We start from the raw sequence: 15,038 nt of genomic DNA on the forward strand, positions 1-15,038 counted from the left end.
CAATGAAGCATGAAGGTCACTCGATCGTGCAACGCACATCGAGAAACACATGCCTAAACAATCGAGTAGACGACAATTATGTGATGAAGCATGATCGTCTAAACGATCGAGGAACAAGCGTCGAGTATCTTATACCAAGGATCGAGTAGTCAGTGACTATGCGATGAACATGCTGGCCTACTCGATCGTATACAAGAGAAATATCTCAAAAGAAAATGACTTCAACTATCAAAATTGAACCTATATAATAGTTACAAAAGGTCTTCGAAATTGAGGTCAGAGAGAAATATGATATCTAACAAGGGACCAAACGTAAAAAGAATCCTATCTAACCCACAAAATATCCTGACTAAAGGGATCGAAACCCCAGCGAAAACATTTGATCACCTTTTGCTTTAATTTTCTTTTAGTTGGAAAAATTTAGAAAAATAAAAACTAAAATATAGAACAATTAACATATTGTATTATCAAGGTTAAGCCTAAAATAAAAGGAAAAAATTCCTTTGAACAACTCTTCTTTCCAACAATTTATCGTGGTCTCCTCTATGAATCTCCTCTGTAATGTCTTCCTTGCTATGTATCTTGACAAGGTATCGTTTAATGAGAGTCCTTGAAAGAGAGTGGAATTTTAATGGGAAAGGAAGAAGAAGCATTGCATAAAACTTTTCACTGTATTCTTATGTTGAGAGAGAGCGTACATAAACCTAACCCTTAAAAGAGAAAACTCTTCTCTCTTTTTAATACTCCGTATTGTTTTAGTGGTGAATTACCACTACCTCACTCTCCTTTAAGAAAGGATAGTTTACTTAATTAATAAATTAACAAACTAATTAATTAATTAAAACAAAATTTAGTTATTTAAAATAATACTAATTAATTTAATTGAATATCTCATATTTAATTAAATGAATATTTGAATCATATTCAAAAGTTGATTTCTTTCTTAACCTATAGTTTTAATATGAATCACGTTCATATTTATTTATTAACCTATAATTCTAATAGGAATCCATTCGTATGAATTTATTTTTTGAATCAAAATCAAATATATTAATCTCCATATTATATAGTTTAAATGTGAATCATATTGATAATTAACTATACAATAATGTATCTACATACATTACATTTTATACTAATTGTATTTGTTACAATAAATATACTTTTTCTATATTAATTTGAACATTTCAAATTATTCTTCAATGTCTTGGTTCTTGTTAATCCATTATGAACTAGTAAGGGGACCTTATAGGTCTACATATTATGAGCTTCAATGATCCGAGATTAATTAATTAAACTCTTTAATTAATTAACCTCCATTCACTAACTATGAGGTAAACTATTATAGACCCATAGTTGCACTCTTATGCACTGTTGGACATGTTGTGTCCATGGATATAATCATTACACGTAAGTCAATCCATCACGAGTTGTTCATAATTATAGTTGGGTCAAATGTTCGTTTTACCCTTGTAATTACCTTTGTATCCTTTGGTACTAATAATCTTCTAATGAACAATTTGTTTATGATCCAATAATAGACCAAGTCCCTCCTGAGCCAATGAGAGAGTTAGGTCCCATTGTTCCAATATTGGAATCAATACGTAAGAGAACTACTCATTTACTATGTGGGAAAGAGTGAATTCTATCTTGTGAAGCGCTCAACTCCCTATTCGGTCAAGTCCTCGAAATGGTAGGCTTATTGAGTCGACGACTCAGGCCACTCTCACCCATGCAAATCAAATGACGAGCCCTCATAAGTAGGAGTTCAACTCATTCAAGATTAAGATCAAGTTATATACGATCATCCTGTGAAATGTTAATCTATTCAATTAATGGATTTACAAAGAAAGATTAATTATTTTGCATTCCAGTCTTACACAAACTCTTTGTATAGGATAAACTCACTCACATGTCTCCACATGAACGATTTGGATCAAATTGTTTATAACAATTACAAAGTGAGTCATACCCATAGTGTCACCAGGATAAATCCAATCTTATCCATATATTATAGACCTTTAAGGTTCTTACTTGAATATGATCCACTTATATGGCAACTACATGTTGTTCAAAGTTTCATGCAATTACCTGAGATTTTATTTTATTGGATTAAATTATGCAAAATTAAATACAAAATAAAATAAACATTATTTTTTAAAATATCAATAAATAGCTTATCTACAAATCACAAGTTTTGGGTATAAAACCCAACAATCTCTCACATGACCTAAAGCTAGTGAGACTGTACAAGTACAATAAACTAGATGATACACTATACCTAATAACAATGTTGTTATTCTGTTCCTCACACATCTCAAGTATCTATAAAATATGCTCCTCCTCTCGAAAAGACGAATGACGGAGGAACTCCACGATCATATCACTAGTAGTAACCCCATGGTGAGCATGCAAGAGACCATACGCCCGAAAAATATAATCCCATCTAGCTCTGATGTTACTACATTTGATTTGGTTGTTGTGAAATGTTTAGAGTTCATTGTCTTGATCACAAGTGAAAACAAGGAAAGCTTTATTGATATTTTTGGTTTTTTACATATGAAAAAATTGAAACTAATTAGAAGAAAAGCAACCGACTCCTACCACGACACCAATTTGGTTGGTTAAAATCTTTGACAAGTCCACTACCAAATTGGCTAAGTTCTAACCCATTAAATTGACGTCATTGTCGGAGAGTTAGTTGTTTTTATTCTAATTAGTTTCAATTTTCTTCGTAAATAAAAAACCAAAAAGATTTTTTTTTTTTTTTTATTCGTTTTTCTTTAAAGAAAATCTGGTATATGTTGCCTAGAATTTAGTAACTAAGATATTTTAGATGATTAATTGAAAAAAAAAAAATCATTCCATTTTTAAAATAATATTTTTTTAAAATTTTATTCTTTGTTTATATACTTAAAGTGAATAATTCTATAGTAGTTTGTTATAATTTTAGAATAAATCTTTACATTTAAAATTATAATTTTATGAAGATAACAATATAAGTTTAATCTATGTTTTTAAAAAAGACTATAAATTTAGTTCTTCCATTTTAAAATTTGTGTCAAATAAGTGTCTATAGTTTAAACCAATTTTTTGAAATTTCAATTCCGTATTCAATATGTTTGGCATATGTATTTGAAAAAAAAAATCATTGTTATATTAGAAAATTTTCAATTTTATTTCTAATTAAACAAATAGTTATAATATTGCATCTACGTGAGTCTTAGTTTGTATTAACAAAGTTGAAAATTTATCAAATTCCAAATTAAAACTCATTTCTACCCTCCAATTAGAACTAAAGCTTGTTCTAAAGGTTTCAATTCATTTGTTAGGATAGATGGAGAGAAGCGTACAAGAAAGCTATGATCAGTAATGGAAGCAATCATTCCTACTATTGTAAAATAAAGCATATGGTGAATGTGTCTCTATTCAGTCCATTACATATAAAATTTAAAGTTTATGGATTTATTACACATGTGTCAAATTTATAGATCATAAAGAACAAATCTAAAATTTAACATTTATCTTATTTGAATTGTGCCCCCATGACATATATTTATGGATTTCAGTATTGGCCAGTATTGAAGTTTTTTTTTAAACAAACTTCATGTGAAGATCAAATCATTAATCTATGGAATAGTTAATTGGTATTTTATCTAGAATTATGCTCAAAATTAGCAATTTTCTTATTCTTAAATACCATAGGCATAATTTTATAAAAACGTCGATGAAAAGAATTATCTTAAACACAAAGAATTTAATGAAAAAAATGACAAGATGTTGATATTGATTAATATTCCTAGAAATATCTTAAACACGGAGAATTTAAAAAAGTAACATTTCTTTTATCTTTTAAATGAGTTAAAACACTTATTATTATTAATATTACAATCACAACATTTTTTTGTTATATATATATATATATATATATAATGTCCACTGAACATAAATGACTGCGGATTAAAGTCAATTGATCATTTTTTTACGTCAAGTGGGGGTCAATTGATTTTTTTTTCCCATCGGGTGGGGTAAGTAAATTTAAATTTCCTTAAATCATCGATGGACCAAAAGACCTAAGCTAATGAATGAACTTAAATTTAGTTATAGTATCTAACATTCCTCCTTATTTGTGGGCTCAAAATAAGAAGAGTCAAACAAATACAAATGAATATTAAATGGAGAAGAAACAATAATGGAACACGATCTTAAATCAACTTGCTCTGATACTATCTTCCATCATCGATTGATCCAAAAATTTAAGTTAACGAATGAAGGTAAATTTAATTATAATAATTAATATTCAACAAAATATTTGGGAATAAATATATGTTCATTGCTGATTTGTGCGATTGACAATCGTTTGTCTTATATATAGTTTATTTATTTATTTTGGAATAATTGAGGTCTAAAACTTTTTCTATCAAATTAAATTAAAGAAAATGTTAATTGCTTGTTTGGCAATTACACCCCAAAATTAGTGGGGAAATGGGTCATCACACCATGGGTAAAGTCATCCTAATTATGTTGATAGAAATTCAAAGGCTTTTCTTTTTAACACATTTAACATTTTTTAGGGTCATTTGCTACCAAAGATATCATTAAATTTTAAGAAAGATAAAAGGGGAAAAAAATATAAATAGAAATGGGAGGATGCATGGTGGGTAATGGATGCCAGCTAAGATTTTAATGGACCTACTTCTTCACTTCTCATCATGCACTCAAAGCTAAATCCATCAAAATGTTTGAAATATGATTTATTATTATTATTATTATTATTTGAAATAAAATAAATAGATTTCATCTTTTAAAAAAATAATTGAATTTGATTTTTTACTACGTGTTTCATATACTTATTTTGCATGATTTAGATATACAATGATATTTAAAATTTTGTATTGTAATGATTAAATAATATAACTACGGAGTTCTATGGGATATAAAAATTTCAAACTTTTGATATAATAATCATTGGATAACAATTTAATTTCTAGTATTTTCCTTCTGTAAATTTTATTTGTTGATCTTTATTTTATTTACATATGCCTTTTAAAATATTCCTATAATCTTATTGCAATAATTGTTAATTAATATACAAAAGAGAAAGTGAAGCCAAATTTACTCTACATTTTATTAACATGCATAACGATGTTATGTATATCTCTTTCAAAAGTAGATATTTTTATAATGAAAAGATATTTTTATAATTTTATATTTTCATTGTCATATTTGTAGTGAATCCAAAAATAATATCCCTAAGGAGTGGAGTCTAAAGATTAGATTATATTTAATATGAAAAAACTTAGGTGGATATGTGTGTAACAAGTGTTCCGATAATGTTTAGGGTCAAATATTTTGCATATTGGTTGTTACGTGTTGAAATATCTCTATCAAATCATTACTTGACTCATTGACACGTTTCAAATGTCCCATTTGATTCAAAATTTCTATTTTTCTTTCTCATTTTATATAAAAAGTATATATCTCTTTCCTTTTAATTATTTTTTAAAACAAAGTTCTTAATTAAATTTTGAAAATGTTATTTTGGGTGGTTTGATAATGTTTATGTTTTCGATTTGTTTCCAGAATATGATAATGTGTTTATTTTTCTAATCTCTTTACTATGATTTTTACAAATGATAAATAAAATATTTGAATTCTTATATAAGTTTTAAAGAATTTTAAAATTATTTCTATTTAAAGACATACACTATATAATAAAACAAAAAAAATTATAAGTGAAAGTAGTATTTAAATAAAATAAAATTGAAAATTTTCATGCTAAAATAAAATTCCTAAACAATAAGTTAGAAAAGTACGTGACTTTTATTTTTATGCTTTCATTGTTTGTCATATCTAAAAATAATGTTTCATAAAAAATATAATTTTAAAAACTAAAAAGAATGCCAGTTTCGATTTCAACGTGATATATTATTGTTCTCTTGAAAAAATCATATTATCGTAATAAATACATTTGTTCATCGGCTATTTTAAAATAATGTCACGACAAAATAAACATATTTTAATTATTAATTTATAGAGTTGTTTTAAGTAAAAAGAAAATGAACCAACTTTTTATAAACGATAGATATTTATCATACTATTATAAAAATTGTACTACTTGACACTTGGAACTTTTGAGTATTTGACGCTTATATATATATATATATAGGTCAAGTAACATATAAATTTGATTAAAAACATCGAGAATAATGAAAAAAAAAAAAAAAAAAGGTGGAGGCGGGTAGAAATTTCCGGATTTTTTCATTCTGTTTTTACTTGACGCTTTATAAATGTCAAGTAATTTGTAGTTTGATTTTTTTAGTGTTTCATATATTGAAGAGATGAGAAATTGGGCGAGGCGCCCCCAAACCCCTAAAACCACATGAAAAACCTACCTCCAACGGCTCCTTTGTTGCCAAAATGGTCTATAGTATATGAATAAGGTTGGGCGCCTTATTCTGGGGACACTATGGATGCAGCCCACTTTGTAGTTAGTACAAACGATGTGATCCTGAATCGTTCATATAGAGATATGTGAGTGGGGGCATCCTATGCAATGAATTTGCATAAGACTGAACCATGAAATAGTCACTTTTTACGTTCTAAATGTCGTTTTATGTATAAAACTGACTATTTCGTTAATTGATAACCTAGGTAACTTAATCTTAATCCTGAGCTAACTATGAACTAATGTTCAGTTGGAATATCCTTAGATTTGCATAGGTGAGGGCAGCTCATTATCGTTGGCCCAATAAGCCTCCCATTTCAGGGGTAAGATCGCGTGGATAGTTGGGAACATAGGGTGTAAGACGGAATTCACTCCTACTCGTTATAGGGATAGTAGATAGATTGTTCCCTTTAGTACTGAATCCATGTCTTGAACAAGAGACCCCACCCTCTCCTTGGCCTGAGAGGGATTCGGTTTATATGTTGGACCTTAAACCAATTGTTCATTAGAGGATCAGTGGAACTTAAGGAACAAGATGTAGTCTTGGGGATAAAAACGGTTTTTATGACCCAACTGAGATTATGAACAACCTGTGAAGGATTAGCTTACTAATCATGGTTATATCAAATGGATACAAATATATCTATAGTGAGGGGAGTGCAACTACGGGACTATAGTGGAATGACCCGTTAGTTAACGAATGTTGATTAGCTCTGTCTAAAGAGTTTAGCCAGCTAATCTTGGATCGTTGGAGCCCATGATCTATAGGTCCATTAGGTTCCCCTACTAGCTCATATGGAATAAACTTAGAATAGTATGATAGAATGATTCGAATTGTTCGAATTAGGTGAAGAGAGAGAAACCGACAAGTATATGTGGTATAGTGGTCGGGTTTTTCAGTTTAGAGATACAGCTTTAATATTTAAATGTGATTTAAATATCAATAATATGAATATGTTCATATTCGGAAGCTTAGAAATAATGGAAATGGTCAAAGATGTAAAAGTCAAAAAGTTAACTTTTGACTTTGAAAAGTCAAACTTTGACCGACCTTATATTCAAATGTGATTTGAATTTCGAGAAGATGAATGCAGATTCATGCTCGAGAGGTCAAAATTAGTCAGAAAAAATCATAAAAAGTCAAAATGTTGACTTTTTGGTCAAAGTTTGACTTTGACCAAATGACTATTTTGCCCTCTGACTAAAGTTAATGGAAAAATCCAAACTTTTGTTGGATAATCAAAATAGTGAGCTAGGTGTAGGCTTATAGTGGAGATATTAAGCCTACTAAGATAGTGGATTATAGGTGTTGGTTTTTATGGATTTGGTTCATGCAATTGTTGCATGGCTTTTTTCTATAAATTCGGCTTTTCAATTTAGTTAAAAAACTTTTGTCACTTTTGTCAAATTTAGTTTTTCAAAATTGAGCTGAAAAAAGGAAAACCCAAAACCAAAATTCCATCTCCTTTTTTCCATCTCTTTCTGTCTCTCGTTTTCTTCATCCACCGGGTCCCACAATCCGATTCTGAGTCCAGAGGATAGTAGGTCAACTCTAGTGGTGGTTCGGAATAGTTTGGGTTGAGATTTAGCAAGGAAAAGCGGGTTTTGAGAGCTTCAAAGATAATTTGTAATTACTGTTTTTCCTTCAATTGCGTGCATTTTTTTCTTTAAATTAAAAGTAATTATAGCGTAATTAGATCATAATTCCACTGCGTATGTCTCGTGTTCCATCATCCTTCTGTAACTTTCTCTCAATCACCTTCTAAGCCTTCAAAGAACGCAAGCAAGGCTGTGATTAAGGAGACACTTCTGACTCCAAGGTTCTACACGACTGATTTTGATGAGATGGAGACGCTTTTCAACACCGAAATCAACAAGAATTTGAACCAAGCTAAGTTTGAAGCTTTGCTCTAGGAGAAATCATATCCCATCTGTAGGATTGTATTAGCAACAGCGGAAGCACAATGATCATAAAGCACTCCAATTCATTAATTTTGGCAAAATATAAAACATGCTCTTGCAGATAACAAGTGAGTTTCAAGATATACCTCTTGTAGAACTTCTTCAAAGCTTGTTCTCCAACTGCAATCTTTTCTAAATCTTGTTGCAGACCACCTCAAGATCTTCCCTACTATTCACTTGGTGTGCTAGATTGAGTTGTGAGACTCAAAACTGTTAGAGTTAAAGCCGTTGCCAGTGCACTTAAAGTACGCTTACTTAGGAAGTAACGACACGTTACCAGTTATCATCTCTGCATCACTAAGTAAGGAGAAAGAAGATGCTCTCATACGGATCCTAAGAAACAACGCAAAAGCCTTAGGATGGACCTTGACAGATATTGAATCAAGGGATGAAGGAGAATAGCTTACAACAACAATCTTGGTGAAGAACAACTTCTCCAACACGAATTTTCTCTAAAATTCTCTATTGACTGCATGCCCGAATTTTAATCCAAACTCTTCATTATATTGCAGATCAACATGCAAGGGAGAGAGTTGCATGAGTTGCAGCTCATGCTTGAAGTAAGACAAGGTAAAGTGAATGCTTTTTGTGTGAGTAAGTTAGGAGATGGATAATGGAAAACATAGTTTTTCCATTTGTGTTTTGTTTTTCAATTTTTCAATTTTATCAAAAAATCAAATCTTGATTTTTAAAATCTATTATGATTTTAAAAACTGAAAAATAAAACTAATTTCATAAATTAATTTAATATCAAATATTAAATTAATTTTTACACACATCCATCTTTATATATTTAAATCATATTTAAATATAAATTCTCCTGTTCCATTTAATTCTCAAATTAAACATGTAATTATTTCTCATATAATTACTAATTCCCATAATTCTAATTTGAATGTTTCAAATTAATTTATCACGTTATTCTAGAGCTAGTCCGTTAAGAGCTAGTAGGGGACCTCGTGGACCTACAGGTCATGGGCTCCAGCGATCCGAGATTAATTGACTAAACTCATTAGACCATATTAATCCCCATTCATTAATTAATAAGTCACTCTACTAAAATCCATAGTTACACTCCCCTCACTATAAGTATATTATGTCAACATGATTTAACCATAATCAACAAGTTGGCCCTTCACAGGTTGTTCATAATAATGGTTGGGTCAAATATCTGTTTTACCCCCGAGATTACGTCTTCTTCCTCAAGTTAATGAGCAACTAGTTTATGATCCAATCACTAAATCAAACTCTCTTAGCCCAGTGAGAGGGTGATGCCCCTTGTTTAAGACCTGGATTCAGTACTTGAGAGAACAACCTTTTTCTTATCCCTAAATCGAGTAGGAACTCCGTCTTACACCCTATGTCCCTAACTATCTATTGGGTCTTACCCCTGAACTAGGAGTCTTATTGAGTCGGCGCTGTTGAGACAACCTTCACCTATGCAAATCTAAGGGCAATCCCGAATAAATAGGAATTCATAGTTAGCTCATGATTAAGATCGAGTTACCTAGGTCATCTAGGTGAAATAGTTAGTCTTATACAGTAAACAACGTTATAAAGTAAGAATGACTTACTTCTTGGTCCGATATTATGCAAACTTATTGCATAGGATGCCCCCACTCCTCATGTCATAACATGTGCGAATTAGGATCGCATCGTATGTAGCACTTTACAACTCTTTGTAACAACTACAAAGTAGGCCGCATCCAATGGTGTTACCAGAATAAGGTACCAAACTTTTATTCATGTACCATAGATCATTTTGACTATTTCCTCGAACCTGATCTACTTTTATGTCTCCACATAAAGTTCGTACTCATATAATAGTCATGGATTTTAGTTTATTGGATTTAGACTTTCATACAATTTATGAAATAAGTTTATTGATTATAGAAAATGTTTATCATTTTACAAACTGCGAATTTTAGGACATAAAATCTAACACATCTTCCATTAGCCAGTATTTTATTTGCTTTATCTAATTTTCTATTTCTTATGTCTTCTTTCGGCTTTATTTGTAAGTGTTTTGAAGTATATGTTTTATATTAAACCAATATTCTAACTATAACATATTGTTATGGCTAATTTTGTTGTGGGTTTTTCTTTCAGATCAATTCTTGCTTGCTTCTGTTTTGCAAGGAGGGAGGCGATTGGAAGTTTGAAAATTTTTCTTTCTAATGAAGGTAATTCAATTGTGTCTGAAGCATTTATATTGCTATGTCTGAACTCATTTTTCCAATATATTTGATATCTTTACGTAATTTTTCTACTTCTCATCTTTTTCTTGCATTTAGTAACCAGTTGGTTATGTTTAATTTGATGGTTAGACGCAAGGAGGCGATGAAGACAGGACAACACTATTGTTAGAACCAGAGAATAATACTGAAGGAAGATTTTCAGTACTGGAAAAGGATAGATCGGTGTCTAGACCTCCTGAGATAAGATCTCATCTAGTTATGATTATTATTGACATACATTTGTATATTTATTTTATAATAGTGGCTAAATTTTTTTAGCTAAATTTTAGAGATTTTCAATTATGGTAGGGATTGGTGGTTTTTGTTCATATGAAGGAGGTGATTCTCCAATTGACTAAATTTAGTTAGACCAACATTGTTCTGTAGTAACCAAAATTAGCTTTCATGCAAGAAAATTGATGGTCTTGTCCTCTATTCTGTTGTTCTATTATACTGCATAATTACTTATGAGATTCCAAATCATGATCTGATTTGTCACTTTGAAATCACATTTTATCTTGTTATTTTGATAATATCCCATATGTGTTTCTTTCATTTTTGTAGTGCTTAGGAACGACATCCATTTTGACTTTTAGGGAAAGAATTGATGACATTCTTGAAAATTCTCATTTTTTAGTTGAAAACTGATTCATAGTCTTCATATTAAGTGTTAAGGTTGTTTTGAGGTAAAATTTCTTTTAACGTTCTTTCAATTTTGATTTAGGATTCTGAGTTGATATATTTATAATATGTGTGAAAGGTCTAGAGAGTTATATGATGTGTATCTTTTGTTATAGGACCCAACTCCATTGTCATATCTTTTCGGAAAAAAGGGCATCTATGAACTATGATATTTCATTGGAGGTACTCAATTCATTCCATTTTACTACTTTTTTTTTTAAATATAATTATTTCTTTAGTTTGTAGCTTGATTAACCGTACTTTTGGCTTGAAACTCCCAAATCATATCATATTCAATGTCTTTGATAGTTTTAGTTTGAGTTGAGCTTCACATTTACGGATGTACAAATCAACTTTAGCCATATTCTTGAATTGTATGGAAATGTGTTAGTATGGGGTTAAAAGTTAGTTATACTCTTGAAATTGTTCATATGGGGTAAGTATTCTTCTAACTTAGAAATTTTTCATTTGAACTTTGTTAATATGAGGTTGTTATATGACAATATATATGTTCAAGATATATAAACTTTCTTAGGTTGGTGGAAATTTTAGGTTGATTGATGCTTAGATTGTTCATATATATGTGTGTGTTGTTTGTTTATTTGGTTAATAAATAATTATCAACATCTTCTATTAAATTATATCATTATTGGATTTCAAAACATGAACAATTATAGGTAATTTCTAATAATATATTTTTTTTTAAAAAAAAAAACACATACGAACTTGACAAGCAAGACATATCAAATATTCATTCAGTTATCAGTTTTTGTGTATAAAAAAAAATGTTACATTTGACAAGTAAAAACTATCAAGTTATGAAAACCTTGATCCATAATAATGTCAATAATTTAGATACTCGACACTTAAAATAAGTCAACATATGTCATATATTTGAGAGTTATAAAATATCAAATAAATTACAGCTTGACGTTTTTGGCCAGTCGAAAAATTTCTCTTATTCTTGACACTGGATTACTTGACATTTTTTAAAACATCAAATAATACTGATACTTGACTTGAAAAAACTTCAAGTAATACAGCTTTTGTAGTGTCAGTGTACGATAGTTGTCTATAGCTCACTAATAAATGTCCATTGTGGTCTATCACGGATAGACAGTGACATTTTTTTATGCTTGAAAATATTTTCAGCATTTTTACTATTTAAAAAATTTGCCCTAATTTATAAGCAATCTTTTTTTGAAAAAATATATAAGACTTATTCTCCTCTTTCTATATAGACTATAATATTATTGATTTTTCAAATGTCATGTGTCCACTCATTTTTTATTGCAATTTTGTTATATATATATAACTTAACACTACAAATTTAACGTCTAAGGTTTGGTTGTTGGTAGTCGAGTATAGCTCACTAACACGTACATAACTCAATTGACATAAGTTTGTGTTATCTACTTTGAGGTTAGAGATTCAATTTTTGTGTTGAGATTTTTTCATTCATATTCCCATACTAGAATATTTTTCCAAAACATATCAGGTTCTTTAAGCGGTCGTTTGGTTTGGGGGTTTTCTACATGGAAATTGACATAGACATCCAAATCTCATATTTGTTTCAAAGCTTTCAACCATTTATCTGGAAATAACCTACTATGAGACATCCTCATTTCCCATAAACAAGAATTTTCTATTACTTTCTAAAATTGTGGGTTTTCTATTTTCCTCTCTCCATTCTTTTTTTCATTTTATGTATAATTCTATTTGGAATATAATTAATTAGCATTAATTTAACAAAAGTATTATAAATATTTATTTTAATAAATAAATCATAATATATTAAAATATTTATTTAACTTATTGTTAAAATACAATTTTATTAAGTAAAATGCAATCACTTTTTTACATAAATTTTAAATTAATTAACTAACGATATTTTAAATCTATTTAATTAGTAAACTAAGATTAATTAAATTTAGTTTGTAAAAAAGTCATTTTTCAACTACTTTATTGTTTTTTACTATTAAACAAATATTTATTGAGATTAATTTGAATCTGATCCTTCATTATGAATATATAATCATTATTGATTATTTACTGTGATCAATTTATACTACTTTATTCATTATTAACATACATATTATAAAACCTTTTCTAATATTATTTATTAGTTGTCATATTTTTATCTCATATTTTCACTTTTTATGTAATATAATTTCTTATATTATTTAATTAAATTCAAAATTACTAATGTTAGATTTAATTAGTTATAAAAATGATTAAGTATCATATTATAATTAATATAGCGTTCCTTAAATATAATAATCGGTTGATTTTAATTGTAAATTATTCAATTTTTAAATATTTATAGTTAAAATTATTGTTGATTTTTAATTAATTAATTTTTATCAACATATCGGATAACATTTATTGTCTAATTAATTAGTATATTAAAATATATAAGATTTTCATACTTAATTTCATTAACTAAATACAAACATAATTTTTGTTCATACAATTCTGATAGTATTTCCCATGTACAGTCAAACACGATCATTCCCAAACAACCTATTTCCAATTATCATTTTCCCATACATTATAAAACTTTACACCAAATGATCCCTAAGGATTCATAAAGTTAATGGTTATGGACTTTTTTTTAAATCATTATAAATAATCAGGTTAATTAGTCAAGGGAATTGGATGGGTGCTTTGAGACCTTCTAGGATGTGTTCATTTGATTGATTTTAAGTTGGTCAAGGTATTTGAGACTATAACTATTTGCGGGGATCTGGATTGTATTTGGTCCACCAATGTGTGTAATTTTGGTGGAGTCTGATTACCTTTTAAGTGATCTATCTCTTCAATGGCATATCGTTGGATCTTTCAGAGGTTCTCTTTTCCATCGAGGGAGTTAGTTGAATGTGCCTGAGTGGGTATGCTACCTTTTCCCATGTGCGGAAGGGTTAATTCCTTGACAAACTCACTTGTGCATAAGGCGTTGTTGAGCAAGATCTATCTCTTTTAGTTTCTCCTTACCTTGAATGGTTTACCTTATTTGTATATATATATATATAAGGAGATATCGCCTTGTAATTACTAAGTAGTGTTAATTTTATTTGCTTTAAAAATATCTATGTTTAAAGATTTAAAAATGCATAAAACAAACTTAGACAATTTCTTTCGGTGTCAGAATCAATATAAAACTCTTCTAAAATAAAAGTGGACTAACTAATTGAAAGTATTCTTCTAGATTGGACTTTAAACTTACGATGTCATAAATATCTTATTTACTATTTTTTTAAAACTATATTATTTACTACAACTTAAAAAAAAAAAAAAAAAAAATCCTTATACACTGAGTATCAATGTGAATGTTAAATCAATCTACATCCTTTTTAAAAAAATAAAAATAAAAAATAAAACTCCCAATGTGAATGTTAAATCAATCTACATTTTTTTTTAAAAAAAAAGGTTAAAAAAACAAAATACCCCCTTTACGAAAATATTGACATGCTAGCTAATATTTGATTACATCTAGAAAGTAAATGCGATCGTGAGTAATGATACGAACTAAAAGGGAAAAAAAAAAAAAATAAAAATAAAAGGAGAAAAAGCTGAGGAGTGAAAGTAGAAGCGGCAGAAAGTATGGATTAGAAAACTATTACTTAAATTGCAAGTTTTAGTCTTCAACTTTCATCTGTCGTTTTAGTTGCCAAAAAAGAGCTTGAGCTCAAATGATAAATTATGGGAAG

Source organism: Benincasa hispida, chromosome 4 (assembly GCF_009727055.1).
Source record: "Benincasa hispida cultivar B227 chromosome 4, ASM972705v1, whole genome shotgun sequence".
Taxonomy (NCBI): domain Eukaryota; kingdom Viridiplantae; phylum Streptophyta; class Magnoliopsida; order Cucurbitales; family Cucurbitaceae; genus Benincasa; species Benincasa hispida.